Source organism: Aegilops tauschii, chromosome 4 (genome assembly GCF_002575655.3).
Source record: "Aegilops tauschii subsp. strangulata cultivar AL8/78 chromosome 4, Aet v6.0, whole genome shotgun sequence".
Taxonomy (NCBI): Eukaryota; Viridiplantae; Streptophyta; class Magnoliopsida; order Poales; family Poaceae; genus Aegilops; species Aegilops tauschii.
In genome coordinates, this window is record NC_053038.3 from 272,826,019 (window position 1) to 272,840,707 (window position 14,689).

The 14,689-nt window shown below is 55.2% G+C and overlaps 1 long non-coding RNA gene across 1 annotated transcript; it reads left to right on the forward strand.

Annotated features, from left to right (window-relative positions):
- The first annotated feature begins 8,807 nt into the window (after nt 1-8,807).
- Nucleotides 8,808-13,031, forward strand: LOC120962970 (uncharacterized). The gene is made up of 3 exons (XR_012181959.1): nt 8,808-9,256; nt 10,400-10,474; nt 12,746-13,031. It is a non-coding gene; the product is annotated as an uncharacterized lncRNA (long non-coding RNA).
- The last annotated feature ends 1,658 nt before the right edge of the window (nt 13,032-14,689 follow it).

A 14,689-nucleotide genomic window follows, 5' to 3' on the forward strand; every position in this document is an offset into this window, starting at 1 on the left:
AGTTTCACATATCACAGTAATTATTTTGGATCAAAACAGTCGGCTAAAGAAAAAATTTCTAGACCTAGAACTGACGCAGAAGAAGTTCATGGGTTCAGAATGGGATCTTATTTCAGGCAAAGGGGATCTACTAGTGCAAAAATGGATGTGCAACAACTACCGCAGGAGCTCTGACTGCTCTCAGATCAAATGTGACCATAGTGGAAGAAACTACAGAAAACTTGAGAAGAACAGCGAAGAACAGTGGAACCCTAATGTGGATCTACGGTGGAGAGGTGCAGGGACTTACAGATGCGGAGTTACGGCGGAGGTTCGTCGCGTTTTTCTGGTCACGTCAGGTTGATGCAGCGGCCTGAGTTGGTGACGGCAAGGAAACCCGCGGCGGCGGCGGCGGAGCTTGGGTGACAGCACAGTGGCGAGAGGAGGAAGAAGATGAAGGCGACGAGTAACTGGAGGCTCACGGGCCGGGCTATTTATAAGGTGAGGCTCATAAGTGGGCGCGAGAAACGAGGAGGCCACGGCGTGATTATCTCGTCACAAAGGCGCCTCGATTTTCGGGATGACCATTAAAGATAAGATCCGTTGGAGATGCGACAGAATAAAAAATTAACTTAATGGAAGATGACTTCACGGCGGGTTACCCGAAATCTAGAAGATGACGTCACGACGGGTTATAGCCTTCACACAATTGTAAGCCGGAAGATTTTCTATCGAAAGGATTGAAGATTGACATGAGCCGGCTCAAATCAATCTGGGGCCTAATGTTGAGGATATAACCGTTGGAGTCACCCGCCCAGGAGGGGCCGAGTTACCCATGATGGTTACTACGTGAAGCCCAGTACCAAAGATGAAGACGGCGGGTCAATAACGGGCCCAAGACCCAGAGATGGCTTAAGGCCCGTAGCATTAGCCGTCGTTAGGGTAAAACTTGTAGTGTAAGGCAAGAATAGTTGAGAGTCCGAGCCGGACACTCTTATGAGCCGGCCGGGACTCTGAGGGCCGCGGGGCGTCAACCTCTCTATATAAAGGGACGACCCGACGGCGATTTAGGGACAAGTAAGAGATCATCGAGAGCCAGGCATAGCAATCAAGCTCCCTGGTCATCGAAACCCTAATCAATACCACCTCAACTAGACGTAGGATTTTACCTTCACCGTAAGGGGCCGAACCAGTATAACCCTCGTGTTCCTTGTCCCGTTTAACCCCTTTAAGCTTCCTAGCTGCGATGGCTCCACGACTAAGTCCTAGCACGAGGACATCTGCCGTGACAATTCCACGACAGGACCCCCTACCCGAGATCCGCCGGTTTTGACACCGACAGGGGGCACCTCCCCCTGCCTTCCTCCTGTGAGCTAGATAAGGAAGGGGGGCGGCCAAGGGCAGGAGCCCAAGGGGGATTCAGCCTCCCTTGGGGCGCCTCTTGGCTGCCTCCCCTCTCCCCCACCAATGTATCACTGGGAGGGGGTGCCACACATAGCCCACGACAATCTCTTAGCCATGTGCGACGCCCCTCTACACTGTTTTGTTCGTCGGTCATATTTTCAGAGCGCTTAGGTGATGCCCTGCGGAGAAAGCATCACCACCACCATCACCACACTGTCTTGCTGCCGGAACTCATCTACTACTTCACTCGTATTGCTGGATCAAGAGAGCGTGGACGTCACCGAGCTGAAAGTGTGCTGAACGCGGAGGTGTCGTACGTTCGGTACTTGATCGGTTGGATCGCGAAGAAGTTCGACTACATCAACCGCGTTAATAAACACTTCCACTTACGTGTCCGGGGAAACGACACCTATGGGATCACAAGAATCCCTACTACGGTTGCCGTGGCGCAGGGTTGCAAGAAGAGCAGGATCAGTAGCCAGCACAAGGAGCGTTTACCCAGGTTCGGGCCGCGAGGATGCGTAAAACCCTAGTCCTGCTTTGGTGGGTGTATTTCAGAGAGTTTTTGAGCTCTCGAACTAGCTGTGGTGAGTGCGTGGTTCCAAAGAGCCGAATCCTTCTCCAGTATGCCATGGGCCTCCTTTTATAGTCGAAAGGGGCTGCCACAGTGGCACACAGGAGGTGGAAAGGCGCACAGTGCCCTAAGCTTATCACTCGTATTATAGGACAAGACGCATTTAATGCGTAGCTTAGGTGTCCCCCTGCTTTATCGGGAACGGGGGAGAGGCCCGTCTCTCGTCGCTCCTCCTTGCTTCGACACACGCCTTGGCCAGCGATGCGTGCGGCGCCATGTAGGCAGGTAGGCAGCTGAGGTGGCGCGGTGGTGGAGCCTTCACGAAGATCTGCATGCCGCCATGCATGCACTCGGTGAGTTGGCCTGGCGGCTGCATGTTGCCACGTAGGTGCCCGCCCAGCTGGTTAGGCTGGCAGCTGCATGTGAATGGCGGTGGAAGCTTGGTTGGCGTGGGCCTGGCGGTGGCCCTGCTGGCGTCCTTGGTGAGGGCCTTGCCGGGTGGCCCGACAAGGGCCTTGCCGTGGCGTGCTGTCGTCCCCGGCAAGGGCCTTGCCGGGGGTCTGGTGGCCTTCCTCGGCAAGGATCTTGCCGAGGATCATCGTCTTCTAATCCTCATCTGATATTGAATATGTCTTCACAAAGATCTGCATGCCACCACAGAGGTGCCTTCCCGAGCCCCGGCCCCACGTGGATGATGGTGTTGGGGACCGTGGGATCAAGGGTGGCTCGCTCTGTTGGTGTGGGGCGAGCTGCCCCGGCAAGGGTCTTGCCGGGGGAGCCTGCTTTGTCCCTCTGCTCCTTGTGGTCTCGTCCTTAGCATTGCTCTGATTATCTTGGGCTTCGGTCTTACCTTGGCTCACCTCCGCTGTTCTGCTTGGTGTGACCGTGGGCGCGGCTCCGACTGCTCGTGGAGAGGTAAAGGGGTACAAAAGCGTGCCCCTCTTTTTGTACACCGACAGGAGCCTGTCGGTGTCAAAACCGGCGGATCTCGGGTAGGGGGTCCCGAACTGTGTGTCTAAGGCGGATGGTAATAGGAGGCGGGGGACACGATGTTTACCCAGGTTCGGGCCCTCTCGATGGAGGTAATACCCTACTTCCTGCTTGATTGATCTTGATGATATGAGTATTACAAGAGTTGATCTACCACGAGATTGTAGAGGCTAAACCCTAGAAGCTAGCCTATGGTATGGTTGTTGTTGTCCTACGTACTAAACCCTCCGGTTTATATAGACACCGCAGGGGGCTAGGGTTACACAGAGTCAGTTACAAGGGAGGAAATCTACATATCCGTATTGCCAAGCTTGCCTTCCACGCCAAGGTAAGTCCCATCCGGACAAGGGACGAAGTCTTCAATCTTGTATCTTCATAGTCCAACAGTCCGGCTGTCCGAGGACCCCCTAATCCAGGACTCCCTCAGTAGCCCCTGAACCAGGCTTCAATGACGATGAGTTCGACGCGTAGATTGTCTTCGGCATTGCAAGGCGGGTTCCTCCTCCGAATACTCCATGAAAGATTTTGAACACAAGGATAGTGTCCGGCTCTGCAAAACAAACTCCACTTACCACCTTAGAGAGAATAATATTTCCACAAATCTAATATGCTGATAACTTTTCATAAGGTGACATCACATCATGGCCTGGTCATTATTCGAAGTGTTTCTCCCAGCCTGCCACTACACGTTTTGCAAGGCAGTTTCTTTTGGCACGTCTTGTCGAAGCAGAGATCGTGTTCCCCTTATCACGGGATTCTCATCAATATGGGTATGGGTAACCCAATCATGCTTGTTGGTATGACTCCTCGATTTTAGGCAAGTTCCAAACGGCCACGTGGAGGATGCTTGATATTCACCCTCTTTATAAAGAGGGCAAGGCCTGTCCTTTTCTTCTCGCGCTCAATCGAATCCTTCCCCCGCCCCGAGTTCCAACACCCAAGGCTCAGGCTAGGCGTTTCGGACCTTCAATCATGTCCGGATCCAACCTTCAAGGTCGGTGGATGCCCTCTTCTGTCACAGAGGAGGACATCAAGAAGCTAAGAGAAGCCAGGTATCTGACCACCGAAATCTCGCATAGGCTGTGTCGGATGTGGGGTTCTAGCAAACCCTTAGGTTCGTACACTGGGGTGCACGCGAAGTCTTTCCCTCCTACCGATCTACGCTCTAGCTCGCTAAGATCTCATGGACGAACTCGATGAACTCGCAACACAGAAAGACACGAGGTTTATACTGGTTCGGGCCACTGTTGTGGTGTAATAACCTACTCCAGTGTGGTGGTGGTGGATTGCCTCTTGGGCTGATGATGAACAGTACAAGGGAAGAACAGCCTCCTGAGGTTGAGGTGTTCTTGTGCCTGGCTAACTTGTGTGGGTGAGAGCTGGGCGAATTTCTCAATGCCCCTACTGGGATGGCCAGCTCTAGTTATATAGGCCCTGGTCCTCTTCCCAAATATCGAGCGGGAAGGGAGCCAGCAACGGCGGGCGAATTTGAAGGGGGACAGCTAGTACCAGCTATCCTGACAAAAGCGGTCTTCGCCTGCGAAAAGCTCTGGTGGTGACGCCGCCTTGAGCTTCACGATGACCTCCGTCTCGCCATTCCCTGGTCTTGGTCTCGTTGCACTAATATAGCCACCTTTGCCTGATGCCTCGGTACTCTTCGCCTGCGCTGGCCTCCTTAGCACCAACGAGGAAATAAGGACACTATGAGCGCTGGCGCCCGCCTGGTGCCGTTCGTCATGGCTCACGTCACGAGAGCCTCGTGAGGTTTGCCCTGCCTTGATATCTCCGCTCCTTGTGAGCCTGCTTGGCTCAGCCGCTCCAGAGGAGGTCTTGCGTCGTCCGCCTCGCGAGGCTTGGACCCTCACGAGGGTCTTGGATGCCTTGTTGATGAAGATGGGCCGTTCGGCCTACTTGCTTAGCCACGCCGTGGGCCGCAGGCAAGCAAGTCTGTGGACCCCCGTTCCCAGAACGCCGACAGTAGCCCCCGGGCCCAAGGTGCGCTCGGGCTTGGCTTTGTGGCGAAGCCAAGGGTCAAGTTCGGAGCACCGCGGGCCCCAAAAGCCTGCGGCCTCGGTTTACGCGTGGCGGTTGATTGGGCGTGGGCGTCTCCGCTTCCCCATGTTGCCTCGGCAACTACACGACTAGACAAGTCCCTGCGACATGCAAGGAAAACCATCATTACCTGCGATCGTGGGAGACGCCGGTTGGCCTTCTCTTGCTATAAATGGGGAGGGGGGCGGAGCCCCCATTGCCCATCTCTTCCTTGCTTGCTTGCTTGCTCCTTCCTCCTCGCTCCATCACTTGCAGTGGCACCCATGGCACCACGAAGGAAGTTCTCCGTCGTCGAGAAGGGGAAGGCCCCTCGCGAGGGACACGGCTCCCAGGTGCCCAGGCGCGGCCGTGGCCGCCCGCGCAAGCATGCTGCGACCCCCGCCGTGGCCCGTTGCCGAGACGGCGCCACGGCACGTGGAGTGGGTCATCCCAGCCGTGGCGGTCCGGTTGATGAGGGGAGGCGTGCTATGGTGGCGCGGCCTCCTCGTCCGCGCTTCCACACGGCGGAGGTGTCGCTGGAGTTTGTCGGCTGGTCGGGGAACCCGGACGGCAACTGGCTCCAACTTCTGCGCTTCTTCGCCGGCGAACTGCCGGCCTCTGGTCCAGGCGGACTCTGGCTGCAGGCGGACGGCTGCTGCAGCAAGGCCTCTTGGGTTGCGGTCGAGACTTGCGCCGCGGGCAACATAGCCCTGGCCCGCGGCTGGCAGACATTCGCCCGGGCGCGCGGCCTGGGCAGGCGGTGCACCCTCCACTTTAGGTACGATGGTGGATCGATCCTCTATGTGAGGGTGTCTGGGGAAGATGGTCGCCGCGCCAGGTGCTGCCCAGAGGCGAACGACGGTGAGGAGGTGCTCGGCCTTGGTGACGGTCGCGACGAGGATGAGGGCGAGCCTGCCCTCGGCGGCGACCGCATCTCTTCTAGCTACGGTGGCTCTTCCTCCGGTGACAGCTCCAGCAGTGGTGGCTACGACCAGCCGCCGCGCCACCGCGCCTGCTTCGAAGGAGGCAGCGGGTCATCCCGTCGCCGCGCCTCCGTGAAGCGCGAGTAGGGGTCTGGCTAGGCTCGGGGCGTCGCTAAGGGCCTGCGTCCACGGATTGCTGCAACGCTGCTTTGTTTAGCTTTTTCCTTTTTCCCTGCATCAGAAAACGAAACCAGTATGGGCCCAGAGGGGCGTGTATCGAACTGTGGTTCATTGGTTAATGCACTGTGCGTGTTATTCCCATGTCGTGTTGTTATTTTGCGCAAAGATGACTTAACCTGGTGCGTTTGGGATGCCCTTTCCCTCACGAGGTGTCTGCGTTTGCTCAGAAACTGCAAAAATAATTCGTTAGGGGGTGCGCTAGAGGATTTGCTGTCCACCCCAGCCTTGACTTGGTGCTTTGTATCGCGGTACCCGAGGGGCACAGATTAGGAGAGATGTGCCAGCTTCCAGGCTCGAACGAGGGTGGCTCACGAGAAGGCAGAGAGAAGAAAAATGCTCGCGAGGGCACCTGCCTAGCCCCCTCGTGAGGTAGGCGAGAGAGAGAACACGAGCAAACTCGAGCCGGAAAAAATGCAGTGAGAGGCGAGGGAACCAAATCAGCAAGGAACGCCAAAGGCAAACTTTTATTAAGGAAAAGCGAGCCAGCTATGGAAAGCAGATGAATAGCCGCGTCCGGCACCTAATCTAGTCTTCAAGTCTTCTCACCAGCGCGGAGCTAAGTGATGTCCACTAGGCGTGGGAGGGAGCCCCAGGGCCTGAGGCTGGCGCTCCTGACACTCCGGGGCGTGTACAGCCCCACTCATTATTACGTGAGAGTGTCACGGGCGGCGATTCTTCATAGGCACCGGGCCTTCTTCACAGGCTCTGGGCCTTTCTTCTCAGGCTCTGGGCCTTGCTTCTCAGGCTCTGGGCCTTGCTTCATGGATAGAACTTCCGGAGGTGCTGGATGTTCCTGGCGTTCTGGATGGGTATCCCGTCCTGCGTCTCCAGGCGCGCTGCACCCGGCCTGGAGACATGAACGACCCTGAACGGGCCCTCCCACATGGGCGAAAGCTTGTGCAGCCCTTCTCTGGAGAGGGCCCGCCTCAGGACGAGGTCGCCCACCTCGAGCGTCCTGGAGCGGATGTTGCGGCAGTGGTACCGCCGCAGCGCTTGTTGGTACCTTGCCGCCCTCAATGCCGCTTCGCGGCGGCGTTCCTCCCCCAGCACGAGATCAATCCCCCGCATGGCGTCCTGCTGCGTTTCGTTGAACGCTAGGACCCATGCGGAGCGATGCTTGACCTCGTGAGGAAGGATTGCTTCAGCTCCATAGACGAGGAAGAATGGAGTCTCGCCCGTTGGCTTGGTGGCGGTGGTTCGGATGGACCACAACACGGACTGGAGCTCGTCGTGCCAGCCCCTGCCGCAGGCCTCCAGCTTCTTCTTGAAGGTCCTGGTCTTGAGGCCCCTCAGGACCTCCGCGTTAGCGCGTTCGGCCTAACCGTTACTCCTGGGGTGGTCCACCGAAGCATAGCAGATCTACGTTCCAAGGTTAGCAGAGTAGGTTTTGAAGAGGTTGCTAGTAAACTGCGAACCGTTATCTGTGATGATGCGGTTGGGGACCCCGAAGCGGCTCACGAGGCCCTTGATGAACTTGACAGCAGAGCCGGCTGGAATGGTGCGGACGGCTTCCACTTCCGCCCACTTGGTAAACTTGTCGATGGCGACGTAGACATAGCGGTAGCCCCCTGGCGCTCGAGGGAACGGGCCTAAGATGTCCAGCCCCTAGACACGTGAGCGGGATGGTTTGGAGGCCCTGAGCAGGCTGATGGATCTGCTTGGCGTGGAATTGGTAAGCTTCACAGGACTTCACCAGCTCGGCTGCGTCGTTGAGCGATGTAGGCCAGTAGAATCCAGTGTGGAACACCTTGCCGATGAGGGTCCGTGACGACGAGTGATGCCCGCAGTCCCCGCCGTGTATGTCAATCAGCAGCTCCCTGCCTTGATCGCTGGAGATGCAGCGCAGCGTGACGTCGTTCGGTCATTTCCTGTATAACTCGCCGTCTTGAATGCAGTATGCCGTGGCTTGCTGGGCCACGCGCTCCGTGTCCTCTTCCTTCTCCGGCACCGTCCCGTGCATCAGGAACTCTTTGAATTCCTTAGTCCAGCACTCCTCCTGGGGCTCGAGCGCTAAGAGCAGCCGAGCTCCTGAGGTCGGGCCACAGGCTGGGGCTCCCGTGGCCGGGGGCTGTGGGGGCTCCTCCCGAGGCCGAGTCGTGCGTGAAAGAGGTGGCGTAGCTGATGGCTTGTGTAACACCCCGAGAATAATGCTACAGTAATCTCCCCTTAATGGTGGCCATGTCATCATTATTACTATGTAGCTTGCCACTTGTCCAAAAATAAAGCCTTTTTAAATTTAAAATAAGTCAAATAAATTATTTCTTTGGGTAGTAAAACTAAAATGTTCACCTTATCCTATAAATTTCCGATGATCATGATCATGTTGAATCCAACATTATTTGACACACCAATTAATTCCTAGGAATTTATGACGCGGGCCAACAACAAATAAAATGGTCTTTCCAATTTAAACAATTGTTTAAACTTTCCCAAATAAAATGAAACTTCGTGTGTAGCACCAAAATATTGTACTTGAGTTATGTGTGGAGTACCATGTAGAACAAAAATCATTTGTTGCTGACAATAAATAAAACAAGAGCTATAGCAATAAACAGAAAGGAAAGTAATGAAACAAAATACACTACTGTGCACTAGGCCCAATCGTGGCCACAGTGCAGCCCAGCCCAGCACCACGGCCTTTTCTTCGACCTCTCGGCAGGAGAGGCAGAGGAAGGCGTGGCGGCCATCCAGGCCACCATGGCTGTCGATGTCGCCGTGTCGGCGATCCCGCGGCCCCGTGGATGGATAAGAAAGGTTCCGTCACCCCCTGGAGGAATCCGTGACCGCCCACATCCATCTCCCCCTCTTCCCCCCATCTCCACCTCTCCCTCTCTGTCGTTCTGGAGGAAGGGCCGACGCGCCCTCCGCCGTCCACCACGCGCCACCGCGGCCATCGACCTCCCCTCGACACTCCGCCCTGACCAGGAGCTCCGGGACGCTCCTCCGCTTCTTCTTCGCCAACTAGCACAAGCCGGGACGCCACATCGACGCCGCCCTCGCCAATCCCCTCCGCTGGCGTCCGCCTCTGCCTCACCGTCGATCCGCCGCCATCCGCCGCTCGGTTTGCCCATCGTCGACAAGCTCCGGCCAACCCGACCCCTCCACGATCTTTGGTGTGAGCTCCCGCATCCGTTCCCCCTATTTTTTTACCCTCAAATTCGGCGCTGTTTGGCCGTCCCTTGCATTCCCCGCCATGGAAGGGAGCTCGGCTCCACGCGCCCGTGTGCCCCCTGACCACCCCTGCTCCTGCGTGACCCGTGCTTCGGCTCCACTCAGCGCGCACGCGTGCCTAGCCGTGATGCCCCCGCTTGCTATTGCTCTCTTGCGTTGGCTGCCGCTGATGCTCTTCCGCTGCTACTGCTTTGAACTGCCGCTATGCTGTTGCTACTGCTGCTTATTGCTGCTGTATCTGCTAGTTGCCGCCGCTGCTGCTCCGTGCTTATGCTGCTGCTTGGTTGCTGCTGCTACTGCAGCCTGCTACCTCCGGCTGCGGCTGCTACTGGCCATGGCCGTGGTGTGTGTGAGTGTGCTGTGTGTGTATGCAGCGTGGTGTGTGTGAATGTGCTGTGTGAGTGCATGTGTGTGTGAGTGGGTGTGGTGCCGGCCCAAACTAGTTTAGGTCTAGATTAGTTCTAGGATTAATTCTGCTATTTAGATAGTATCAGTTTAGTGCTGATTAGCCTAATAGCTTATGACCCGTGGCCCTCTGTTTTAAATTAGTTTAGTTAATTCTCTTTTTGCACATGGGCAAATGACAAATGAGCCCCACTTTGACCCTGTTGACTTGTCAACCCTGATTGGTCAACTATTGACTTTGACCCTGGCCCCACTGTCATACACATGGCTAGCCCCCTAGTAGGTGTAAAAAGGATTCTGCCTATTTAGTAATTAAACGAATTAGATAAATAAAAGGAATGTAGAAAATGCTTAAAACTTTGGAAAATCATAGAAATTAAACCGTAGCTCGAATCGAAAAACTTTCCACATCAAAGTTGCTTAGAACAACGAGACAAATCCGAATACACAGTCCGTCCGTCTGCCGCACGCCCTTAGCATAGGAAACCTGCAACCGTCCCCCATCGGTTCGTTTGTCTGAAAATGCCAAACTTTGGGGAAACATTCCCGGATGCTCTCCCCTTTGCCGGTATCGTGTAGCACCGCGTTAGAACACGCCTAACACCGCGTATCGTCATGTCATGCTTAGTGCTGCAACTGTATGCTTGTATTTACTGTTTCTTCCCCCTCTTCTCTCCGGTAGACCCCGAGATTGTCGCTGATGCCGCTGTGATCGACTACGTCGACGACGACCCCTTCTTCTTGTCTGAGCAACCAGGCAAGCCCCCCCTTTGATCATCCCTATATCACCCATTCCACTCTCTCATGCTTGTATTAGATTTTGTACTGTTATTTGATTGCTCCTATTCTGATGCATAGCCTGCTTTTGTAGCTGTTGTTGTACCTTACCTGCTTATCCTAAACTGCTTCGTATAGGTTGGTTAGTGATTCATCAGTGACCCCCACTTGTCCTTGTTGCCCCTACTTCATCATCGACGACTCGATCTACGTGATCGAAGAACAGAGCCCGACACCTCACATCACATCACGCCCCTTTTGTTGCTCGACTCTATAGAGCTACTATCGAGTGCCGAGGGTGATCCCTCATAACGCACTCCTGATGTTAATTCTGTAGTGTAGCTATTCAGTCGTGGTCATCGAGGGTCATTTCCTCTTTCACCATTCCCTATACGGCTCTGTCGTTCAACACCTCAAGTGTGAACCTCGAGGGTGGTCCCTCTTACGTTCACCTTGATGATTACATTGAGTGGAATCATCTGGGGGTGATTCCTCGGGTTTTCCCCTTAATGTTTGGACACACGGTTACCTTTACATTACTTGACACCTTTGGGAAAGTCGGGCGGGCCCGGAGAGCACCCGCAAGATGGTTACAACGCACGGCCGGGAAGTCAGGCAGCCCTCAAGTGGGCTGGGCTTGCCCTTGTCGTATTTCCTCGAGACGGGGCGACGGGGTCACATTATCGTGAGTCTCTGCTCGTCTCCGCGAGCCCCCAATGCACTAACAGGTTCGGGTATTTGTTCCTAGTTGGCCTTTACGCACTAACCACCACGCGAGAATAGATATGGGCCTCGACGTCGTGGTATCAGCCGAAGCTTTGTCAGATGTCCAGTTCAGCATTGTGGCACGGTCGGATCATGCCATCCACTACACGGGTGGTGCTGGTATCCACCCTGCACACAACGACCCGGAGTGCAACGGGCGATGGGCCCAAACCCCGGAGTGCTTAGGATGTAGAAGGTGGGGACCTCTCTGCTGAACCTAGGTAGGGCTACGACGTGTTGATCTTCCAAGGCCGGGCATTGACCACAGAAAGGTGTGTCCGGCCAGAGTGATCGAGCGTGTTGGGTAACGTGGTGCACCCCTGCAGGGAAGATATATATATTCGAATACCGTGTCCACGGTAATGGACGTTCAGACTTGTATCCTGATCTTATACAACTAGAAATGGATACTTGATATGTGATGGATATGTGGCCCCGAGATTGCTTTCTCGTAGGGAGGCGAGGAAGGACCTCTGGGCGTTGATACTACAACATGTTTGTTAATATAAACTGCTATTCTTTACTCTTCTACATGTTGCAAGATGCTTGGAGCTGCTTGAAGATGCAAGTCTTCGATAGGCTAGGCCTTCCCCTCTATAGTTCAATCCACAGATATAGCCCTTCCATTTGATACCAATGCATACTTAGCATAGATCTGATGCTTGCGAGTACTTTGGATGAGTACAGTAATCTCCCCTTAATGGTGGCCATGTCATCATGATTACTCACTAACCACCACGCGAGAATAGATATGGCCCTCGACGTCGTGGTATCAGCCGAAGCTTTGTCAGATGTCCAGTTCAGCATTGTGGCACGGTCGGATCGTGCGATCCACTACATGGGTGGTGCTGGTATCCACCCTGCACACAACGACCCGGAGTGCAACGGGCGATGGGCCCAGACCCTGGAGTGCTTAGGACGTAGACCGGCGGGGACCTCTCTGCTGAGCCTAGGTAGGGTTGCGACGTGTTGATCTTCCGAGACCGGGCATTGACCCCAGAAAGGTGTGTCTGGCCAGAGTGATCGAGCATGTTGGGTAACGTGGTGCACCCCTGCAGGGAAGATATATATTCGAACACCGTGTCCACGGTAATGGATGTTCAGACCTGTATCCTGATCTTATACAACTAGAAATGGATACTTGATATGTGATGGATATGTGGCCCCGGGATTTCTTTCTCGTAGGGAGTCGAGGAAGGATGTCTGGGCGTTGATACTACAACATGTTTGTTAAATATAAACTGCTATTCTTTACTCTTCTACATGCTGCCAAATGCTTGGAGCTGCTTGAAGATGCTAGTCTTCGATAGGCTAGGCCTTCCCCTCTATTCTGGCATTCTGCAGTTCAGTCCACAGATACAGCCCTTCCATTTGATACCAATGCATACTTAGCATAGATCTGATGCTTGCGGGTACTTTGGATGAGTACTCACGGTTGCTTTGCTACCCCTTTTCCCCCTTCCTTCTTTCCGGTTGATGCAACCAGATGGTGGACCCCTTAAGCCAGAAGCCACCGCTGACGGATACTACTACGTGGAGACCGACGACGACCAGGAGTAGTTAGGAGGTCCCAGGCAGGAGGCCTTGCCTCTTCGATCGTTGATGTTTGTGCTAGCCTTTTAAGGAATCCTTGTCTAACTTATGTGTGTACTCAAATATTGTTGCTTCCGCTGACTCTTGTGTATCGAGCTTGTATTCGAGCCCTCGAGGCCCCTGGCTTGTAATATGAAGCTTGTATTATTTTGATTTGTGTCTAGAGTTGTATTGTGATATCTTCCCGTGAGTCCCTGATCTTGATCGTACACATTTGCGTGTATGATTAGTGTCGGTCGAATCGGGGGCATCACAGCTTGAAGAGCCTCTCTTCGAAGACGCCAGGCTCTTGCGGTTGCCGCTTGGATGCTCTCCTAGCCATGTCGTCGGCTTCCTTGTTGGTTCCCCGGGGCATGTGCTGCAGCTCCAGGCCCGAGAACTGCTTTTCCATCTCGCGCACCTCTGCAAGGTAGGCCTCCATGTGCTCGTCCTTCGGCTCGTACACCTTGTTGGAGAAGTTGACGAGGAGCTGCGAGTCACCTTTGACGGTGAGGCACTTCACCCCTAGAGCCGCCACAGCCTTCAGGCCAACTATGAGGCCTTCGTATTCTGCGATATTGTTGGAGACCTTCTCGCCATGCTGGAAGCAGAGTTGCACGGCGTAGTAGAGCTTGTCCTGAATGGGCGAGATGAGCACTGCTCCAGCCCCCACGCCCTGGTGCGCGAAGGCACCATCGAAATACATGACCCAGCCCTCCGGTGCCTCGCTTCCTGGGGAGGTGGACCGGTCTTCTCCTTCCTCAAGAGCTGGGGCATCTGCCCATTCTGCCACAAAATCGGCGAGCGCGGCTCCCTTGATGACCCTGGTAGTGCTGAACTCCAACTGGAATGCTTGCAACTCGATGTTCCATTCAGCGACCCTTCCGGCTGAGTTAGGGCTCCTGAGTACCCTCTCCAATGAGTAGGCTGAGACTACCTTGATGGGGTGGCCCTGGAAGTAGTGCCGCAGCTTGCGCGAGGCCACCAAGAGTGCGAGCAAGAGCTTTTGCAGCATGGGGTAGCGCGCCCTCGCGTCCCGCAGTATGGTCCTCATGAAGTACACCGGGTGCTCGACGACCGCTGGCACATCGAGGCCCGGGTCCTGCGAAGATTGTGGCATATCCTGAGGTGGTGGGTTTCCTGAGATCTGACCGTCCTCAGGAGCTTCTGCGACGTTGCCCTGTTGAGCTTGGTCTTCCGCCGTTGATGGCTTTGCAGCGCGTTCCTGACCCTGCGCTGCATCAGCTTTGGCTTGGCGTGGCACACCCTTATCTTGGCGCTCCTCCCGAACTGCCACCAGCGCCGCGCTGGCGGAGTATGGGGTGGCGGCAAGGTAGAGTACCAGAGGCTTCAGAGGCCACGGTGCCACCATCACTGGGGGGCTGGTGACGTATTTCTTGAGGTCTTGGAAGGCCCGGTCGGCCTCAAGAGTCCACTCGAACGAGCCCTTCTTCTTCATGAGCTTAAAGAAGGGTAAGGTGCGCTCGCCTAGCTTGGAGATGAAACGCCCTAACGCGGTCACCCGCCCTGCTAGCTTCTGCATCTCCTTGAGGGTCTGTGGTGGGCTCATGTCTTCGATGGCCTTGATCTTCTCAGGGTTCGCCTCGATCCCCCTGTGGGACACGAGGAATCCCAGCAGCTTGCCGGAGGGGACACCGAACACGCACTTCTCCGGGTTAAGCCTCAAGTTCACTTGGCGCAAGCTCACGAAGGTCTCCTCCAAGTCTTGAATCAATGTCCTCGCCTCGCGAGATTTGACCACTATGTCATCAACGTAGGCCTCTGTGTTTCTGCCGAGCTACCGCCCCAAAGCGATGTGCATCAGCCGCTGAAAGGTTGCGCCCGCGTTGCGCAGCCC